The following is a 21,701-nucleotide window of genomic DNA, read 5'->3' on the forward strand; positions in this document are numbered from 1 at the left end:
GTGAGTTGAGTTGTGTTTAAATTCTCTCCAACTTTTCCTGTATATATATCCATCAATGAGGGTGTGTGACACATCTGTTGGGCATGTGAGCCTACATTACAAAACTGGCTGACCTTGCACATATAATTTATTAAGAATAATAAATTCACAATATAAGTTCTGCTCATCGGATTAAGACTATTTTTATATGGATTTTACACCTCTCAGAAAGAGGAATCCAACAAAAATATTAGCCTCTTAATCTGAGCATCAGAACATGGAGTTTGGACCTAGTTGTCCAAATTTAACACTCCCTCTCAACTAGGGAGAACTCCATTTATTAGTGCAATCAACATCGTGAGTCATCCCGCCGAAACTTGCTTTGCTGGCTTCTTTATTTCAGAACAGAAGTGGGTCAGTCACAAAGACATCATTCCCCGACTGACATAGTCAGTCCAGAGGTCCCAGACCTCACAAATCTTGATCCCAGATCAAGTGGTTGGACCATGCCATCCTAGATAGAGAGTACGGCAATCTCTGATGCGTCCATCAGTCTTTGCTAATAGTCTCTAGCTTTTCCACACCTCATTGGCCAAATGAGAGGTACTTCCCATGAGCCCTGAACTCAATGGGTAGGATGCATACGGGGCACAGATAAATGAGTGGCGAACCAGCTCAATAATCACAAGGGTGGGGCAAAAGCATTATGAGTGCTTATAGCTCCGAGAAGCTATCCCCAAAGCCCCCCAGAGCTCCCAGAGCTCATCGTCCAACAGGACCCACATCATAGGGTCTTTCCACGACACCAAGACTCTCACGGAAGGTTAGGAACTTGACCTTCCCCAGGGGCTTAGTGAGAATATCCGCGACCTGCTCATCAGTTCCTATATGATCGAGCCTTACGGCGCCTCGCTGTACCATATCCCGGATAAAGTGGTACCTGATATCAATATGCTTGGATCGGTTGTGGAACACAGGATTCTCAGTCATACGAATCCCACTCTGATTATCACAGAGTATCACAGTGGTATCTAGCACATGTTGGAACAGCTCACTAAAGAGCTTCCTCAACCAAACTGCTTCACAACAGGCCATACTAGCAGCAATGTATTCGGCCTCTGCGGTGCTCAAAGCCACCGACTTCTGCTTCCTGCTCATCCATGAGATCGAAGCAGAACCAAGATTGAAACAGCATCCAGATGTGCTCTTACGATCCACCACACTGCCAGCCCAATCGGCATCAGTATATCCACGGAGTATCACACTCCCGGCAGTGTATCTCAGCCCATGGTTTATCGTGCCCCGAAGATATCTCAAAAGATTCTTGGCACCAACCCAATGAAAATGATGAGGCTCAACCATCTGTTGACTCAAAGTATTCACTGCAAAACATATGTCTAGACGGGTGTTCACTAAGAACATCAAAGCTCCTATGAGTTGACGATACTCAGTAGGATTGGCCAAGATAGGCCCTGCAGCGCTGCCACTCAACTTCTTAAAGTTGAGTTCCATTGGAGTCGACACGGACTTACAGTCCACCATCCCAAATCTTTCCAGAAGCTTCACAATATATTTTCCTTGAGAAAGGAAAATCTCTCCAGGTCTCTGCCAGACCTCCAGGCCTAGGAAATAGTGCATCAGTCCTAGGTCTTTCATCTCGAACTCGGCAGCAAGCTCCCTCTTACATTGATGAATGAGAGGGTCATCACCTGTCAGGAAGAGGTCGTCCACATACAGTACTAGAATGAGAGGCTTTCCTTCCACAACCTTGAAGTAAAGGTTTGGATCAGCATTGCTTCGAGTGAAGCCCAGCTTCATCAAGTAACTATCCATCCTCTCATACCAAGCTCTGGGTGCTTGCTTCAACCCATAGAGGGCTTTCTTCAACCTGCAGACATAAGAGTCTCGATCTTGAACTTCAAATCCCAGAGGTTGTTCTACATACACCTCTTCCTTTATTGCACCATGCAGAAAAGCGGTCTTGACATCCATCTGATGAAGACTCCATCCTTGCGTAGCAGCAAGGGCTATGATGGATCGGATGGTGGTATATCGTGCCACAGGTGCAAATATATCGTCATAGTCAATTCCTTCCTTTTGAGAGAAGCCACGGGCAACAAATCTTGCCTTAAACTTTTCACCACTCCCATCAGGTCCATGTTTAATCTTGTAGAGCCATTTAGCGGTGACAACAGATTTGTCCTTCGGTCTCGGGACCACATCCCAGACATCATTCTTCATAATAGCCTCATATTCTTCATGCATAGCATCCTTCCAGACTTGATGCTTGATGGCTTCCTCAAAAGATCCAGGTTCAGATTGTAGAATAGTACTCATGGCAGCTAGATACCCTTGGTATCTACACGGCTTCTTGCTTTCTCGGAATGTCCCCCTTGGGGCAGCATGACCCTTAGCATCTTCGAGGGTGTCCCTGAGCCATGATGGCCTCTTTCCTAGAGAAGGGAAGGATCAATAGGGTCCATTGGCCCTTCAACATTAGACATAGTCTCTCTACTTCCCTTTGACCAGGTACATAGACTCTATATGCCTTAGAAGTCTCACTGTAGCCCACAAACATTCCTTTCTTTCCAGTAGCATCCAGCTTACTTCTCTTTTCTTTCGGCACATGAAAATAGACAGGACATCCAAAAATTCTAAAATGTGAGACATCAGGTTTCTTACCAGAGAAAACCTCTTCGGGAGTTTTGGAGTCCAAAGCGGAATGAGGGCATCGGTTTTGAATGTACACAGCAGTATTTGCAGCTTCTCCCCATAGAAACTTTGGAAGACCCTGGTCACATAGCATGGCACGGGCAGCTTCCACAATAGTCCTATTCTTGCGTTCAGCAACACCATTCTGTTCAGGAGTATATGCAGTGGTAGTCTCCCTCTTAATGCCAGCTTCTCTGCAAAAGTCTTTGAACTCATTTGACTCATATTCAGTGCCATTGTCAGTCCTCAAAATTTTGATCTTCTTTCCGGTCATATTTTCCACCAAGGCTTTGAAGGTACGGAACCACATGAAAGCCTCATCCTTCTTCTTCAAGAAGTATATCCAGGTTTTGCGAGAGAAGTCATCAGTAAATGTCATATAGTAAGAATATCCCCCCAGGGATGTTACAGGCAACATACCGGAAAGATCAGAATGGACCAGTTGCAATATCTCAGATGTCTTTGTGACACTTGAGGGGAAAGGTCCCCTTGTATGTTTTCCTTCAGCACAGCCCTTACATACACCTTCATGATTATTTCCAAAATCAGGCATCCCTGTCACCACCTTCCTTGCTTCGGAAGAGCCTTATAATGAAGGTGTCCAAATCTTCGGTGCCATAGTTCGGTTTGACGGATAGTATCACAAGTCATAGCTCCCAACGGACTCCCTCCAACCTGGTAGAGTGTACCAACCCTAAAACCAATTGAGATAGCTTCCTTGAAGCTCTTCTTCCACATGAGTACCTTTCCATCAGAGAAAGTTACATTGAATCTTTTGTCTTCCATGGCAGATACAGACACAAGGTTCTTCTTCAATTTGGGTACATAGAGTACATCTTGTAGACGGAGGACTTGTCCTTGAGACAAGTGGAGGGTCACAGTCCCGGTCCCTTTCACAGGATAAGTGGCATTATCCCCAAGGATAATTTCTAGATTAGTATCCCTTTCAACCATGTCAGAAAGTGCTTCCTTGAATCCGGTGATGTGTCTTGAGGCACCACTATCGATTAGCCAGACATCCATAGTGTCGGGCGGAGATGCAGCTGAGAGAGCAGATACTAGAATATACTCATTTCTTTTATCAACAACATTAGACTCCTCATACCTGGTATTTCTGGTCCTTTTAGAAGGTTGATTGTTTCCTCCAAAGTGAGCCTTCCTCTTTCCTTTGGATTTGTCATTTCTTCGATTCCCATTCCTTCGGTTGTTGTTGTTATCGTCACTATCGGGAGAATCCTTCTTGAAGGGGCATTCTCTAGCATAGTGTCCAGTCCTATGGCAGGTGAAACATTTACCCTTCTTCTCTTGAGTTTTAGTCCTTCCTTTGTCCTTAGAGCCACCAAGAGTTCTTCTTTCGGGAATGAGCAACATAGGCAGCATTTCTTTCATTATCAAATTCCTTCATCCTTGTTTCTTCTTGCATACATCTAGACAGAAGCTCATCAAAGTTAGGGATGGTATTATTGTTGAGAATGGTAGTTGTGAATACTTGCCATTCATATGGAAGTCCTCCAAGTGCGGTGAGAACCATCTCACGATCAGCTATTGTCTCCCCAATAGCTAGCAGATTGTTCCTGGTTTCGGTCAACTTCATAAAGAAAGTTTGAATAGACTCGTCTCGGCCCTTCTTCATATTCTTCAACTTGTTCTTGAGGAATAGTACTTGGTTCACATTGTTTACTTGGAACATAAGTATCAGCTTGTCATACATCTCCTTGGATGTGCCTAGTTCAGATATGTAGGCAACCAGACTCTTATTTATGGATTCCCTGATCAGCAGCTTTGCTCTGATTTCTCCCTTCTTATACTTGGTTCTAACAGCAGCAGAGGCATTTGATGGAGGTTCTTGAATCTTCCCTGTCACATGATCTAGGAGATCATGATCTTCCAATTTGAGATCTAATAACATCTTCCAGGCATGGAAGTCATCTCTTCCAGTCAGCTTGTCATTCTCCCTGAATTCAAGGCTAGTCAGCTTGTCACCCATTTCCTTCGATGATGATTGCTATAGATAGAGTTTGTCTTCACCTCAGCTCTGATACCATGTAAAGTTTTGAAGATGTTCTATGCTAAGAGCAATTTCACTTTTCTCACAGCAATCATACAAGTAGTTAAGCAAAATGCAGATAGAACATATAAGCAGATCTTACAGAAGACAAATCAGAAACAGGAAAAATGTGTGTGTTCGTTTCGGCGGTCAACAGGATGCTTCAACCAGCAAAGTCTCCTTTGGTCAGCCAGCCCAGATGTGTCACAACAACCCTCCAACCAGTAGATGAGTCAACCCAAGTCAATTCTACAAAAGTCAACGATGTCCTGAAAAGTCAACGCAGGGCAGCAAGCTAAAAAGTCAACGCAGCAGCAAAACGGTCAACCCTTTGACCTCGATTTTTGTGCCAGATGGTACGGCCTTCAAAAATCGAACTTTCCACCAATTTTCAGCTTGATTGGACCAAGTGTTGACCAAAGTCAACGCTGGTCAAACTTTCTGTGAAACCCTAGCAGCAAAAACCCTAGCAGCAGAAAATCCGTACGGTCTGTCCTCTTCGTCCTTCCCACGTGTGGCTGAAATTCGTCCTCCAGGTAGCTCGTACTCTCTAAGATGAGAGAGGAAGATGTGAGTTGAGTTGTGTTTAAATTCTCTCCAACTTTTCCTGTATATATATCCATCAATGAGGGTGTGTGACACATCTGTTGGGCATGTGAGCCTACATTACAAAACTGGCTGACCTTGCACATATAATTTATTAAGAATAATAAATTCACAATATAAGTTCTGCTCATCGGATTAAGACTATTTTTATATGGATTTTACACCTCTCAGAAAGAGGAATCCAACAAAAATATTAGCCTCTTAATCTGAGCATCAGAACATGGAGTTTGGACCTAGTTGTCCAAATTTAACACTCCCTCTCAACTAGGGAGAACTCCATTTATTAGTGCAATCAACATCGTGAGTCATCCCGCCGAAACTTGCTTTGCTGGCTTCTTTATTTCAGAACAGAAGTGGGTCAGTCACAAAGACATCATTCCCCGACTGACATAGTCAGTCCAGAGGTCCCAGACCTCACAAATCTTGATCCCAGATCAAGTGGTTGGACCATGCCATCCTAGATAGAGAGTACGGCAATCTCTGATGCGTCCATCAGTCTTTGCTAATAGTCTCTAGCTTTTCCACACCTCATTGGCCAAATGAGAGGTACTTCCCATGAGCCCTGAACTCAATGGGTAGGATGCATACGGGGCACAGATAAATGAGTGGCGAACCAGCTCAATAATCACAAGGGTGGGGCAAAAGCATTATGAGTGCTTATAGCTCCGAGAAGCTATCCCCAAAGCCCCCCAGAGCTCCCAGAGCTCATCGTCCAACAGGACCCACATCATAGGGTCTTTCCACGACACCAAGACTCTCACGGAAGGTTAGGAACTTGACCTTCCCCAGGGGCTTAGTGAGTCGGCGCCGCGACCTGTTCATTTCCTGATCGAGCCTTACGGCGCCTCGCTGTACCATATCCCGGATAAAGTGGTACCTGATATCAATATGCTTGGATCGGTTGTGGAACACAGGATTCTCAGTCATACGAATCCCACTCTGATTATCACAGAGTATCACAGTGGTATCTAGCACATGTTGGAACAGCTCACTAAAGAGCTTCCTCAACCAAACTGCTTCACAACAGGCCATACTAGCAGCAATGTATTCGGCCTCTGCGGTGCTCAAAGCCACCGACTTCTGCTTCCTGCTCATCCATGAGATCGAAGCAGAACCAAGATTGAAACAGCATCCAGATGTGCTCTTACGATCCACCACACTGCCAGCCCAATCGGCATCAGTATATCCACGGAGTATCACACTCCCGGCAGTGTATCTCAGCCCATGGTTTATCGTGCCCCGAAGATATCTCAAAAGATTCTTGGCACCAACCCAATGAAAATGATGAGGCTCAACCATCTGTTGACTCAAAGTATTCACTGCAAAACATATGTCTAGACGGGTGTTCACTAAGAACATCAAAGCTCCTATGAGTTGACGATACTCAGTAGGATTGGCCAAGATAGGCCCTGCAGCGCTGCCACTCAACTTCTTAAAGTTGAGTTCCATTGGAGTCGACACGGACTTACAGTCCACCATCCCAAATCTTTCCAGAAGCTTCACAATATATTTTCCTTGAGAAAGGAAAATCTCTCCAGGTCTCTGCCAGACCTCCAGGCCTAGGAAATAGTGCATCAGTCCTAGGTCTTTCATCTCGAACTCGGCAGCAAGCTCCCTCTTACATTGATGAATGAGAGGGTCATCACCTGTCAGGAAGAGGTCGTCCACATACAGTACTAGAATGAGAGGCTTTCCTTCCACAACCTTGAAGTAAAGGTTTGGATCAGCATTGCTTCGAGTGAAGCCCAGCTTCATCAAGTAACTATCCATCCTCTCATACCAAGCTCTGGGTGCTTGCTTCAACCCATAGAGGGCTTTCTTCAACCTGCAGACATAAGAGTCTCGATCTTGAACTTCAAATCCCAGAGGTTGTTCTACATACACCTCTTCCTTTATTGCACCATGCAGAAAAGCGGTCTTGACATCCATCTGATGAAGACTCCATCCTTGCGTAGCAGCAAGGGCTATGATGGATCGGATGGTGGTATATCGTGCCACAGGTGCAAATATATCGTCATAGTCAATTCCTTCCTTTTGAGAGAAGCCACGGGCAACAAATCTTGCCTTAAACTTTTCACCACTCCCATCAGGTCCATGTTTAATCTTGTAGAGCCATTTAGCGGTGACAACAGATTTGTCCTTCGGTCTCGGGACCACATCCCAGACATCATTCTTCATAATAGCCTCATATTCTTCATGCATAGCATCCTTCCAGACTTGATGCTTGATGGCTTCCTCAAAAGATCCAGGTTCAGATTGTAGAATAGTACTCATGGCAGCTAGATACCCTTGGTATCTACACGGCTTCTTGCTTTCTCGGAATGTCCCCCTTGGGGCAGCATGACCCTTAGCATCTTCGAGGGTGTCCCTGAGCCATGATGGCCTCTTTCCTAGAGAAGGGGAAGGATCAATAGGGTCCATTGGCCCTTCAACATTAGACATAGTCTCTCTACTTCCCTTTGACCAGGTACATAGACTCTATATGCCTTAGAAGTCTCACTGTAGCCCACAAACATTCCTTTCTTTCCAGTAGCATCCAGCTTACTTCTCTTTTCTTTCGGCACATGAAAATAGACAGGACATCCAAAAATTCTAAAATGTGAGACATCAGGTTTCTTACCAGAGAAAACCTCTTCGGGAGTTTTGGAGTCCAAAGCGGAATGAGGGCATCGGTTTTGAATGTACACAGCAGTATTTGCAGCTTCTCCCCATAGAAACTTTGGAAGACCCTGGTCACATAGCATGGCACGGGCAGCTTCCACAATAGTCCTATTCTTGCGTTCAGCAACACCATTCTGTTCAGGAGTATATGCAGTGGTAGTCTCCCTCTTAATGCCAGCTTCTCTGCAAAAGTCTTTGAACTCATTTGACTCATATTCAGTGCCATTGTCAGTCCTCAAAATTTTGATCTTCTTTCCGGTCATATTTTCCACCAAGGCTTTGAAGGTACGGAACCACATGAAAGCCTCATCCTTCTTCTTCAAGAAGTATATCCAGGTTTTGCGAGAGAAGTCATCAGTAAATGTCATATAGTAAGAATATCCCCCCAGGGATGTTACAGGCAACATACCGGAAAGATCAGAATGGACCAGTTGCAATATCTCAGATGTCTTTGTGACACTTGAGGGGAAAGGTCCCCTTGTATGTTTTCCTTCAGCACAGCCCTTACATACACCTTCATGATTATTTCCAAAATCAGGCATCCCTGTCACCACCTTCCTTGCTTCGGGAAGAGCCTTATAATGAAGGTGTCCAAATCTTCGGTGCCATAGTTCGGTTTGACGGATAGTATCACAAGTCATAGCTCCCAACGGACTCCCTCCAACCTGGTAGAGTGTACCAACCCTAAAACCAATTGAGATAGCTTCCTTGAAGCTCTTCTTCCACATGAGTACCTTTCCATCAGAGAAAGTTACATTGAATCTTTTGTCTTCCATGGCAGATACAGACACAAGGTTCTTCTTCAATTTGGGTACATAGAGTACATCTTGTAGACGGAGGACTTGTCCTTGAGACAAGTGGAGGGTCACAGTCCCGGTCCCTTTCACAGGATAAGTGGCATTATCCCCAAGGATAATTTCTAGATTAGTATCCCTTTCAACCATGTCAGAAAGTGCTTCCTTGAATCCGGTGATGTGTCTTGAGGCACCACTATCGATTAGCCAGACATCCATAGTGTCGGGCGGAGATGCAGCTGAGAGAGCAGATACTAGAATATACTCATTTCTTTTATCAACAACATTAGACTCCTCATACCTGGTATTTCTGGTCCTTTTAGAAGGTTGATTGTTTCCTCCAAAGTGAGCCTTCCTCTTTCCTTTGGATTTGTCATTTCTTCGATTCCCATTCCTTCGGTTGTTGTTGTTATCGTCACTATCGGGAGAATCCTTCTTGAAGGGGCATTCTCTAGCATAGTGTCCAGTCCTATGGCAGGTGAAACATTTACCCTTCTTCTCTTGAGTTTTAGTCCTTCCTTTGTCCTTAGAGCCACCAGAGTTCTTCTTTCGGGAATGAGCAACATAGGCAGCATTTCTTTCATTATCAAATTCCTTCATCCTTGTTTCTTCTTGCATACATCTAGACAGAAGCTCATCAAAGTTAGGGATGGTATTATTGTTGAGAATGGTAGTTGTGAATACTTGCCATTCATATGGAAGTCCTCCAAGTGCGGTGAGAACCATCTCACGATCAGCTATTGTCTCCCCAATAGCTAGCAGATTGTTCCTGGTTTCGGTCAACTTCATAAAGAAAGTTTGAATAGACTCGTCTCGGCCCTTCTTCATATTCTTCAACTTGTTCTTGAGGAATAGTACTTGGTTCACATTGTTTACTTGGAACATAAGTATCAGCTTGTCATACATCTCCTTGGATGTGCCTAGTTCAGATATGTAGGCAACCAGACTCTTATTTATGGATTCCCTGATCAGCAGCTTTGCTCTGATTTCTCCCTTCTTATACTTGGTTCTAACAGCAGCAGAGGCATTTGATGGAGGTTCTTGAATCTTCCCTGTCACATGATCTAGGAGATCATGATCTTCCAATTTGAGATCTAATAACATCTTCCAGGCATGGAAGTCATCTCTTCCAGTCAGCTTGTCATTCTCCCTGAATTCAAGGCTAGTCAGCTTGTCACCCATTTCCTTCGATGATGATTGCTATAGATAGAGTTTGTCTTCACCTCAGCTCTGATACCATGTAAAGTTTTGAAGATGTTCTATGCTAAGAGCAATTTCACTTTTCTCACAGCAATCATACAAGTAGTTAAGCAAAATGCAGATAGAACATATAAGCAGATCTTACAGAAGACAAATCAGAAACAGGAAAAATGTGTGTGTTCGTTTCGGCGGTCAACAGGATGCTTCAACCAACAAAGTCTCCTTTGGTCAGCTAGCCCAGATGTGTCATAACAACCCTCCAACCAGTAGATGAGTCAACCCAAGTCAATTCTACAAAAGTCAACGCTGTCCTGAAAAGTCAACGCAGGGGCAGCAAGCTAAAAAGTCAACGCAGCAACAAAACGGTCAACCCTTTGACCTCGATTTTTGTGCCAGATGGTACGGCCTTCAAAAATCGAACTTTCCACCAATTTTCAGCTTGATTGGACCAAGTGTTGACCAAAGTCAACGCTGGTCAAACTTTCTGTGAAACCCTAGCAGCAAAAACCCTAGCAGCAGAAAATTCGTACGGTCTGTCCTCTTCGTCCTTCCCACGTGTGGCTGAAATTCGTCCTCCAGGTAGCTCGTACTCTCTAAGATGAGAGAGGAAGATGTGAGTTGAGTTGTGTTTAAATTCTCTCCAACTTTTCCTGTATATATATCCATCAATGAGGGTGTGTGACACATCTGTTGGGCATGTGAGCCTACATTACAAAACTGGCTGACCTTGCACATATAATTTATTAAGAATAATAAATTCACAATATAAGTTCTGCTCATCGGATTAAGACTATTTTTATATGGATTTTACACCTCTCAGAAAGAGGAATCCAACAAAAATATTAGCCTCTTAATCTGAGAATCAGAACATGGAGTTTGGACCTAGTTGTCCAAATTTAACAATGTCGATCGCCGATGATCGGATCGGCGAATCGGCATCGACAATGCCGTATGGAAAGACCCCGGGACTATGCGATATGCGATCGTGATATGATCGCATCGCAATATCGCGTCGAAGCATTACAGAGGAGCAGGGCTATAGATATATATATATAAATATATATATAGCGATGCGATGGCTGGACCCGACGGAATTATGAACCAAATTTAATATATATTGAGTTCTGTAAAACAACATTTTTCTATGTATTTTCGCGTTTTCATTAAATAAATGAAACGAGAAGGGAATGTGTGTCACACTCCCATACTAAGTAAATTTTTTTTAAAATGTTACATGGTAATCTTTACCTTAATAAAACATGGTAGTTACATTACTTGATATTAAACACAGAAATAAACTTATAACACAAAGCAGCGGATTCTTCAACCTCTATATGTAATAAAGTAGCGGCACAAATTAAAGTTGATTCCATACATATGTGGCATGTATATAGTCTGCATGCAAACAATGTTAACCAGTGTGATATTCGTTGACTAAGGTTATATGGTTATATATATATGCATGGCGTTCATTTACATAAACCCTTTAAAATGTTTCCGCCACTATGAAGCCTTCAGAACATATACATTGCACAGAGTTCAATTATCATTAAATAGCAACAGCTACCGTTCGGATTTCCATATCCCGATCTTACCTGCATTCAATACACTCGTCCGGCCTCTGCATCGGACACCAGTTGTCCAAACCTGCATCGTCCATTTGGAAAGATAGACGGTGCGATGGCGTATGGCCATGTGCTCCCGGAGCTCGATGTGTTACGGCCTGGCACCTCGGTTAATGTTGATTTCGCGCCCAAGCCCACCGGCTATCGGACGGCAACCAAGACTTATGGCAGATCAATGGAGGGAAACTTGCCACGAAACGGTAAGAGGTATGGAAAGTTTATAAACCCATTCCCTTTCTATCGGACTCTAATTTTCATTTGGGCATGAGACGAGTCGCTGCAGCTCTGTAACCCTGTGTGTATCTCATACATTTTCCAGCTGCCGTCATGGCTATGAGATGGTTCAGGTATGCGTTTAATTAAGGTTTACAACGCTTCAATATTTGCTAGCTGGTAATACACTATGTTTCCTTATATTTCTAAGCTGTTACAGTCCCTTCAACTTCAGCGATTTCCAGCTGGTACTCTACTGTGTTAGTTTTATTTTACATCTGCTCAATTCTTCATTTCGTTCTCGGGTCTAATCGATTATTGGTTTGCTGGTTCAGGTAATGGCGGTCGTCGAACATTGAGGGCAAGGGTAGTTTTCTACATGTTGCCGGCTGCCCTTAACCAGGTATGCATAATACTGTCGGTCATTTCACATTCTCTTCATTCGAATCGAAGTCTGAATCCTGCTTCCCTTGAGCAGGGATGTCAGTCATGGTCCATTTCGATTCGGTTCCCGCACAATCCAGGGTTCTCTCTGGCAATAGATCGGTTTCTTGCCCCGCTCAGGCAGGACACCATTGTCGGGAAGCACAGCACACTGAGCTTCGATTGTTTAGTCCAGGGACTATTTTAACATGTATATTTTAATCTTAAGCCATCCGGCTCGTTCTATCTACAGACAATGGTTGTGAACGAACTATAGTTTTGACTCTGTCATAGACTGTTTAATACTTTCTTGTATAACAAATGAGGGTAACCCTACAAGTCCAGCTTGTTCACATTCTCCTGTTTACCCGTCCTCTCGGGCGGAGTTTATCTTCTGTTTCCAAGTTTAATATAGAAAGTTTATTCCACAGAATAATTGTTACACTGTTATGAAGTTCCATTCTTTTATGATATCGCATTATTGTTATGAGATTCACTACTGTTATGATATTGCGTTACGGTTATGATATTTCTGTTATATGATGAACTTTGTTTTGATGTGTTCGATTATGACACCTTGCGGGCTTGGACCCATTTCAGTCCAGCTTTGTAGGTGAGGGTTTTACTTAAGAGTCGGACTGAGAATGCATATACCATAATTATCATGCAATCCTTGTCGCTCATACTGTTTATTTGTATAATAGTTAAAAATGCGTTTTATTCGGAATATGTAACCCATGCATGCAAAAGTTACAGGGGTTCGATACTCACTTTATGAGGTTCTTACGACTCTCCGGCTACGGCTCTCCGAGCCGGGGTTTAGTCTGCATTTAAGTTTCTTTATTTTATGTAAACAACGATATAGTTTATCTGTATTCATCTAGCTGCGAGACTTACCAGTCCGCCTTATGATTTGATACCATGCTGTAGATGCGTATTACCATTTTCTGCCAAGAATGCATGTTCTATTTCTCTCTATTCTTTCTGTACAGAATGCATATTTCGTTTCTTGACATGTAAAATAAACAGAGGGTCTACGGCATTACCTCTTTCGTATTTCTAACCATTACTCAGATAACAAGGACTTGATTATTCTGATTTGTGTCTTATTGTTATTTCCAGATAAAATGCAAGGGTTTGATGTTTGTTTCTTCTTCAAATACGAATGCGTTTCGGTCTCTGTCTATATTACAGCAAATACTGTTTGATTTTCTTTTTCATTCTCAGTTAAGAATAACAGTCAACTAATCCCTACTGTTTCCATTTCTTCTCACAAAACAGTGTATCAGTTTAGCACTGTACAGTATAAGAGACAACTCAGTAAATAAATAGTCTCATAGTAGGCCATACCTGCTACTCTGCAAACCTACTTGAATGCTTGCCAGTCCACCCGTCCGTAGGAAGAGTCCTTCTCTGACCTTCCACCCCCAAGCACTTGCAGGTCCTACTCGACCGCAATTACACTGGTCTTGCCAGTAAACGCTATCTAATCCTAACCAGACACAGGAAATTCTTTCCCCTTATGCCATCTGATCCTAACCAGACATAGCATGAATGTTTTCTTTTTCCTCTGCCATCTGATCCTAACCAGACATGGCATTTCCCCCTTTTTCCTCTGGGGTCTCAACTACCTCAAGGTAGTTAGGGTTCCACTGTAACTGATTCCTCAGTTACTAACCATGATTAATCATAACTCAGTTCAAATAGTACCAACACAATTGTTTTTCATTCACATAAAATTAATAACAGGAATATATATATTTCTCAAATAAAGTCTTTGTTCAATAATTACTTTCACTATTTACTAACATTAACTTTTCACAAGGGATGTTACATCTCCCCCTCCTGAAAGTCTACATCGTCCCGATGTTGCTGTTCATCCAAAAACAGTCTAGGATAAGTGTCCCTCATCATTTGTTCATCTTCCCAGGTGGCCTCTTCAGGCCCAAAGTGCTGCCACCGCACTTTAACCTGGCTGATGACCTTTTTCCGCAGCTCGACCCTTCTCCGATCTAATATGTTCACTGGTTCGACCAGGAACTCTCCTTCCGGTTCCACCTGAAATACATAACAATCAGGTCAGCTGCTTATTAGTATTCTAATTCAGTTACATTATTTAACAGTCTTCACTTACCTGAATATCTTGCCAACTTATTATATGCCTAGGGTCATAAACATATCTCTTTAAAACTGATACATGGAAGACATTATGGACCCGAATATGGCTGGGTAGGGCGAGCTGGTAAGCTACCGGCCCTACTCGTGCCAGAATTTGGAATGGTCCACAAAAACGCGGTGCCAATTTGGCACAGGCATTCCATTGGAGGGTACTTTTCCTAGCTCGAATTCTGATGTACACATGTTCACCCACTTGGTACTCTTTAAATGTTCTCTTCCGATCTGCAAAATTCTTCTGCCTGTCCTGTGCCATCTTTAGATTAGCTCGAACTTTTTTCACCATGACCTCCATCTCTTCCAACATCTCAGGACCCAGCAAGAATTTGTCCTCCGGTCCACCCCAACTGGAGGGTGTGCGGCATTTCCGGCCGTAGAGTACTTCGAATGGGCTCATCTTCAAGGATGAGTGATAGCCATTGTTATAGGCGAATTCCACTAGATGTAGATACTCCTCCCATCGCGTAGGTTGCTGCATCACATAAGACCGCAGCATGTCCTCCAACACTTGATTCACTCGCTCAGTCTGTCCGTCAGTTTGCGGATGATATGCGGTGCTGAAGCTCAATTGTGTTCCTAGACCTTCAAATAAGGTCCTCCAAAAAGCTGAGGTAAATTTGACATCACGATCAGATATTATTACTTTCGGCAGCCCATGAAGTTTAAATATATTTTGCATAAAAATGTTTGCGATTTGAGCTGCACGATAAGTGGATTGAACCGGTATAAAGTGAGCTGACTTGCTGAGTTTATCCACTACCACCATTATAGAATCATTATTCTTTTTGGATCTCGGCAAACCGGTAATAAAGTCCATGGTTATGGTCTCCCATTTCCATTCTGGTATGGGTATTGGCTGTAGTAGTCCCGCAGGATGCTGATGTTCAGCCTGTTGACACTCCAAACAGCGCGCCAGGTATTCTACAACATCCTTCTTCATGCCTGGCCAGTAATACTCCTTCCTTAGTGAGGTGATTAATTTCTGGTAACCAGGATGTCCTGCATAAGGACTTCTATGATTTTCATCCAGAATCTTTTCTTTAATACTGCTCTGATTGGGTATATAAATCTTCTTCTGATAGCACAAAATGCCGGCTGTATTCAAGGTGTAACCTTGTTGTATGGAACGGGTATCTGAATTCTGCACTAAATGCTTCTTTTGCAAATAAATCTGATCTTGCGCCGCAGCCTCCTCAATCTCTTTGTCGAGAGTGAACCATCCTTGACTGATACCAATCTCATAAATGCAATGCACTTTTCGGCTTAGTGCATCAGCTACTCTGTTCTCCTTTCCCTTTAGGTGTTTAATTTCGAAATCGAAATTTCCCAAAAAGTCCACCCATCTTGCTTGTCTTGCATTTAAAGTGGGTTGACTAAAGTAACTAGTCAAGCTATGGTGATCCGTCATTAGCAAAAATTTCCTCCCTACTAGGTAATGGCACCACATCTTCAAAGCATGGATCACAGCAGTTAATTCCAGATCATAGGCAGAATATTTCTGCTCATGCTCTTTCAACTTCCTGGATTCATAGGCAATCACTTTACCTTCCTGCATTAGCACTCCACCCACGCCTCTTACTGGCATCTGTACAAACTACATACTCCTTTTCGGGATCTGCCACACACAACACAGGTGTTGTGGTAAGTAAATGCTTGAGCTGTTCGAAAAACTCGCTGACAGTCTGTTGTCCATTTAAACACTTTTCCCTTCTTTTGCAAGGGTAATGGGGTAGGCAACTCTAGAAAAACCTTCTACAAACCGCGGTAATATCCAGCCAGCCCCATGAAAGATCGAATATCTGCTACATCCTTGGGTGTAGGCCATTCATTATAGTTTTAATTTTTCGGGGTCTACAGCTATACCTTCCTTGTAATAATGTGACCCAAGTACTGGATCTGTTCTTTATAAAAATCACATTTTGAATTTTCCATATAACTGATGCTCCCGTAAAGTCTGTAACACTATCCTTAAATGTTCCTCATGCTCTTTCTTATTCGGGAGTAAATAAGTATATCATCAATGAAGATCAATAAAATTTGTCTAAGTATTGATGAAATACACTATTCATCAAACACATGAATGTTGCAGGTGCATTAGTTAATCCAAAAGGCAGTACCACAAACTCGTAATGTCCGTAACGAGTACGAAAAGCTGTCTTGGCTATGTCCTCATCTTTGATTTGATTTGATGGTAACCTGATCTTAAATCGATCTTTGAGAAGATGGTCGCCCCCTCACCTGATCAAACAGCTCGTCAATGGGGGGTAGTGGATATTTTTTTTTTACTGTCAGTTTTATTCAGCTGTCTATAATCTATGCACATTCGCAGAGTCCCTCCTTTTTCCTCACAAATAGCATAGGGGCTCCCCAAGGAGAGACACTGGGGCGGATGTACTTCTTTTCCAGCAACTCTTGCAGTTGCATTTTTAACTCAGTTAACTCCGGCACACTCATCCGATAGGGTGCTCGGGACACTGGGCTGCTCCGGGTATCAGCTCAATGGTGAAGTCCAAATCCTTTGGGTGGCAGCCCTGGAATTTCTTCAGGAAATACGTCTGCAAAATCTTGCACTACTGGTATATCTTTAATAGTTGCAACCTTCCACAGAATCTGCAAACCCCACTTGTACTGCATAAATTCTGGCACTTATTCCGGATACACTTAACCAGCTGTGAGGCTGTGATCGGCCGGAACTGCACTGGTTTTTGGATGCCTTGAATCTCTTTTCCCACACCCAGCTCATCTCGGTAGGAGACTGTTTTTGTTTTACAATTAATTACAGACCACCGTCGTTCCAACCAGTCCATTCCTATCAGCACGTCATAGGAACCAAGAGGGAGTACATTTAATTCAGTTGTTATTGTTTGGCCAGCTAACCTTAATGGACAGTTGCTGACTTTGGTTAGTACTCGTCTTTTGGTCCAGTGGCCAGCTGTACTAGCCAAGGACTTTTAAATTTAGAAGTTTGCAAACCACAACTTTCCACAACTTTGGGGCTTATGTAGCTTAAAGTAGCTCCTGGATCTACTAAAACAGAAACAGTTCGATCAAAGATCTTACCTTCAAACTCTATCATTGTTGGCTGATAATCAGCTTGTCGATCTTCCAGTGCTGCATTTATTCTGGGCATGGATCGAGCCACATCTCCTACTGTTGAAGCTTCATAAATCTGGGACAGCTGGTCGCTGTCCTTCCGATGAGGGCAGTTTCTAATATAATGGGGTCCGCCACAACCCCAACACTGAACAGGTGGCCGAGCTGAGCCTTCATTGTCCAATCTAACTTGTTGTTCACTGTATCTGGATTCTGCAGGAGGCTTGAATCTGTTCTGATTCTTCGTTGGATTCTTAGTGTTGGCTCCTTTCGGGAATCCTTTTTGAAAACTGCTGCGTGCTCCCTTACTTCCCATAGGCATTTTACTGCCCCGCTTATCTGTCCATCGCTTACCAGAATTTTCTCCTTTTGATTTGTTCTGCTGATAACACAGTCTTGCCTTCCGAATTGCTTCATCCATGGTCTTCGGATTATCGAACTCTATCCTTTCTCGCATTGTCAGAGGTAAGCTGCTAACAAATCTTTGTACCTTAGCCTTCTCTTCACGAATATAGGGTACGTAACGAAGCAGGGAAGTGAATTTAGTTACGAACTCGTCAATGGTCTGCTGTCCCAGCCGCAGATCATGAAATTCCCGTGCTTTTTCATCATAAAAGCGTTCTGTTAGATACTTCTCCTTGAAATATCTTTGAAACGTTTCCCATGTCACATCTTGATCACTCACTCCCCGCACCATCTTGACCTCTTCCCACCATAGCGTGGCTTTGGCCTGCAGCTGGAATATAGCCAGCCTTGCCTTAAGATGATGATCATATTCATACACTTGAAAATACTTATTCATATTAATTAGCCATGCCTCTGCAGCCTCTTCGGATTCCCCATCGAAATGAGGTGGTTTAATTTTCCGAAACTCCCCTTGTAGTTCCATCCGGGGTCTTTTTGGGGTTTGATATTCGGAAGCATTGACAGACTTTTCTCCTCGCGTCTCTGCCCTGTCTTCTTCTGGTTCAGTATGATAGCTCTGTTCATCTGTTATTCTTGGCTGTTCAGGTCTCGGATGTGACTGCTGTTGATGTTGCTTATCAGATAGACTTTTCAGAATCCTCTCATGTTCAACATTTAATCTTTCGTTATCCGCACGCAGCCGGGCCATTTCGTCCTTTAGCTCCTGCACTGTCCTCAACAGTGTCGAGTCAGCATTGCGGCCTGCTGCTCCCAATTGTACCCAAAGCTCAGGATTTCCCTGAGGTTGTTCCATGTTATCCGGTGGTTCCGGATTTCCATAAGGAGCACTATTTGCTCTCCTCATTCTGCTACTACCTGCTACAGAATAACTCATTAAACAGATATAATTCATCTTGGCGTATTCTGAACTTTTATCATGATACCATTTACATTCATGTTACTGTAATTTTGAAATTTTCCCAAAGGTCACAGAGTTGTAAACCTTGGGCTCTGATACCAATTTGTCACACTCCCATACTAAGTAAAAAAAATTTTAAAATATTACATGGTAATCTTTACCTTAAAAATAAACATGGTAGCTACATTACTTGATAATAAACACGGGAATAAACATATAACACAATGCAGCGGATTCTTCAATCTCTTTATGTAATAAAGTAGCGGCAAGAATTACAGTTGATTCCTCACATATGTGGCATGTATATAATTGCACGCAAACAATGATAATCAGTGTGTTATTCGTTGACTAAGGTTATAAGATTATATATATATATATAGCGTTCATTTACATAAACCCTTTTTAAATGTCTCCGCCACTATGAAGTCTTCAGATCATATACATTGCACAGAGTTCAATTAACATTAATGGCAACAGCTACCCGCCGTTCGGATTTCCATATCCCGATCTTACCTGCATTTAATACACTCGTCCGGCCTCTGCATCGGACACCAGTTGTCCAAACCTGCATCGTCCATTTGGAAAGATAGACGGTGCGATGGCGTTTGGCCATGTGCTCCCGGAGCTCGATGTGTTACGGCCTGGCACCTCGGTGAACGTTGATTTCGCGCCCAACTCCACCGGCTATCGGACGGTAACTAAGGCTTATGGCAGATCAACGGAGGAAAACTTGCCACGAAACGGTAAGAGGTATGGAAAGTTTATAAACCCATTCCCTTTCTATCGGACTCTATTATTCATTTGGTCAAGCGACGAACTGCTGTAGCTCTGTAACCCTGTGTAAATCTCATACATTTTCCAGCTGCTGTTATGGCTACGAGATGGTTCAGGTATGCGTTCAATTAAGGTTTACAACGCTTCAATATTTGCTAGCTGGTAATACACTAAGTCTCCCTTTATTTCTAAGCTGTTACAGTTCTTTCATCTGCAACGATTTCCAGCTAATATTCTACAGTGTTAGTTTTTATTTTACATCTGCTCCATTCTGCATTTCGTTCTCGGGTCTAATTGATTATTAGTTGCTGGTTCAGGTAAAGGCTGTCGTCGAATATTGAGGGCAAGGGTAGCTTTCTACATGCTGTCGGCCGTCCTTAACCAGGTATGTATAATACTGTTGGTTATTTCACATTCTCTTCATTCGAATCGAAGTCTGAATCCTGCTTCCCTTGAGCAGGGATGTCAGTCATTATCCATTTCGATTCGGCTCCCGCACAACCAGGGTTCTCTCTGGCAATAAGACGGCTTCTTGCCTGCTCAGGCAGGACCCCATTGTCGGGAAGCACAGCAATCTGAGCTTCGTTTGATTAGTCCAGGGGTTATTTGAAATGTTTATTTTAATCTTAAGCCATTCGGCTCGTTTTGTCTACGGACAAATGTTTGTGAACGAACTTATAGTTTTGACTCTGTTATAGACTGTTTAATACTTTCCTGTATACAATGAGGTTAACCTTTCAAGTTCAGTTGTTCACATTCTCCTGTTTACAGTCCTCTCGGGCGGATTTCATCTTCTGTTCCAAGTTTAATATGCAAAGTTTTTCTACGCAGAATAATTATTACACAGTTATGAAGTTCCATTACCGTTCTGATATCGTATTAATGTTATGAGGTTCACTACTGATATGTTATTGTGTTACGGTTATGATCTTTCTGTTATATGATGTATTTTGGTTTGATGTGTTCGATTGTGATACCTTGCGGGCTTGTACTCATTTCCGTCCAACTTTGTAGCTGAGGGTTTTACTTAAGAATCGGACTGAGAATGCATATACCATAGTTATCATGCAATCCTTGTCGCTCATATTGTTTATTTATATAATAGTTAAAAATGCGTTTTGTTCGGAATATGTAACCCGTGCATGCAAAAGTTACAGGGTTCGATTCTCACTTTATGAGGTTCTTACGGCTCTCCGGCTACGGCTCTCCGGGCCGGGGTTTAGTCTGCATTTATGTTTCTTTATTTTATGTAAACAACGTTATCGTTTATCTGTATTCATCTAGCTGCGAGACTTACCAGTCCGCCTTAAGATTTGATACCATGCTGTAGATGCGTATTACCATTTTCTGCCAAGAATGCATGTTCTATTTCACTCGATTCTTGCTGTACAGAACGTATATTTCGTTTGCTTGACTTGTAAAATAACACAGAGGGTCTACGGCACCACCCCTTCCATATTTCTAACCATCACTCAGATAATAAGGACTTGTTTATTCTGATTTGTATCTTAATGTTATTTCTAGATAAATGCAAGGGTTGATGTCTGTTATCGCTTCAAATACAAATGCGTTTTCGGTCTCTGTCTATATTACAACAAATACTGTTTGATTTTCTTTTCATTCTCAGTTAAGAATAATAGTCAACTAATCCCTACTGTTACCATTTCTTATCACAGAACAGTGTATTAGTTTAGCACAGTACAGTATAAGAGACAACTTCAGTAAATAAATAGTCTCATAGTAGGCCATACCTGCTTCTCTGCAAACCTACTTGAATGCTTGCTAGTCCACCCGTCCGTAGGAAGAGTTCTTCTCTGACCTTCCACCCCCAAGCACTTGCAGGTCCTACTCGACCGCAATTACACTGGTCTTGCCAGTAAACGCTATCTGATCCTAACCAGACATAGCGTACACAGGAAATTCTTTCCTCTTATGCCATCTGATCCTAACCAGACATAGCATGAATGTTTTCTTTTTCCTCTGCCATCTGATCCTAACCAGACATGGCATTTCCCCCTTTTTCCTCTGGGGTCTCAACTACCTCAAGGTAGTTAGGGTTCCACTGTAACTGATTC

General features: G+C 42.8%; 1 protein-coding gene and 1 long non-coding RNA gene across 4 annotated transcripts in view; one reads left to right on the forward strand and one right to left on the reverse strand.

Annotated features, from left to right (window-relative positions):
- Nucleotides 1–21,701, reverse strand: part of LOC149142280 (P-loop containing nucleoside triphosphate hydrolases superfamily protein) — a 360,356-nt gene that overhangs the window by 329,125 nt on the left and 9,530 nt on the right. The gene's annotated exons all lie outside the window — the stretch shown is intronic.
- LOC149142281 (uncharacterized) lies at nucleotides 11,758–12,735 on the forward strand. Its single transcript, XR_016265061.1, has 3 exons — nucleotides 11,758–11,971; nucleotides 12,173–12,240; nucleotides 12,316–12,735. It is a non-coding gene; the product is annotated as an uncharacterized LOC149142281 (long non-coding RNA).

This window comes from Pinus tabuliformis, chromosome X (assembly GCF_031772625.1).
Source record: "Pinus tabuliformis cultivar Carrire ecotype Pingquan chromosome X, CPIR1, whole genome shotgun sequence".
NCBI classification, from domain to species: Eukaryota; Viridiplantae; Streptophyta; class Pinopsida; order Pinales; family Pinaceae; genus Pinus; species Pinus tabuliformis.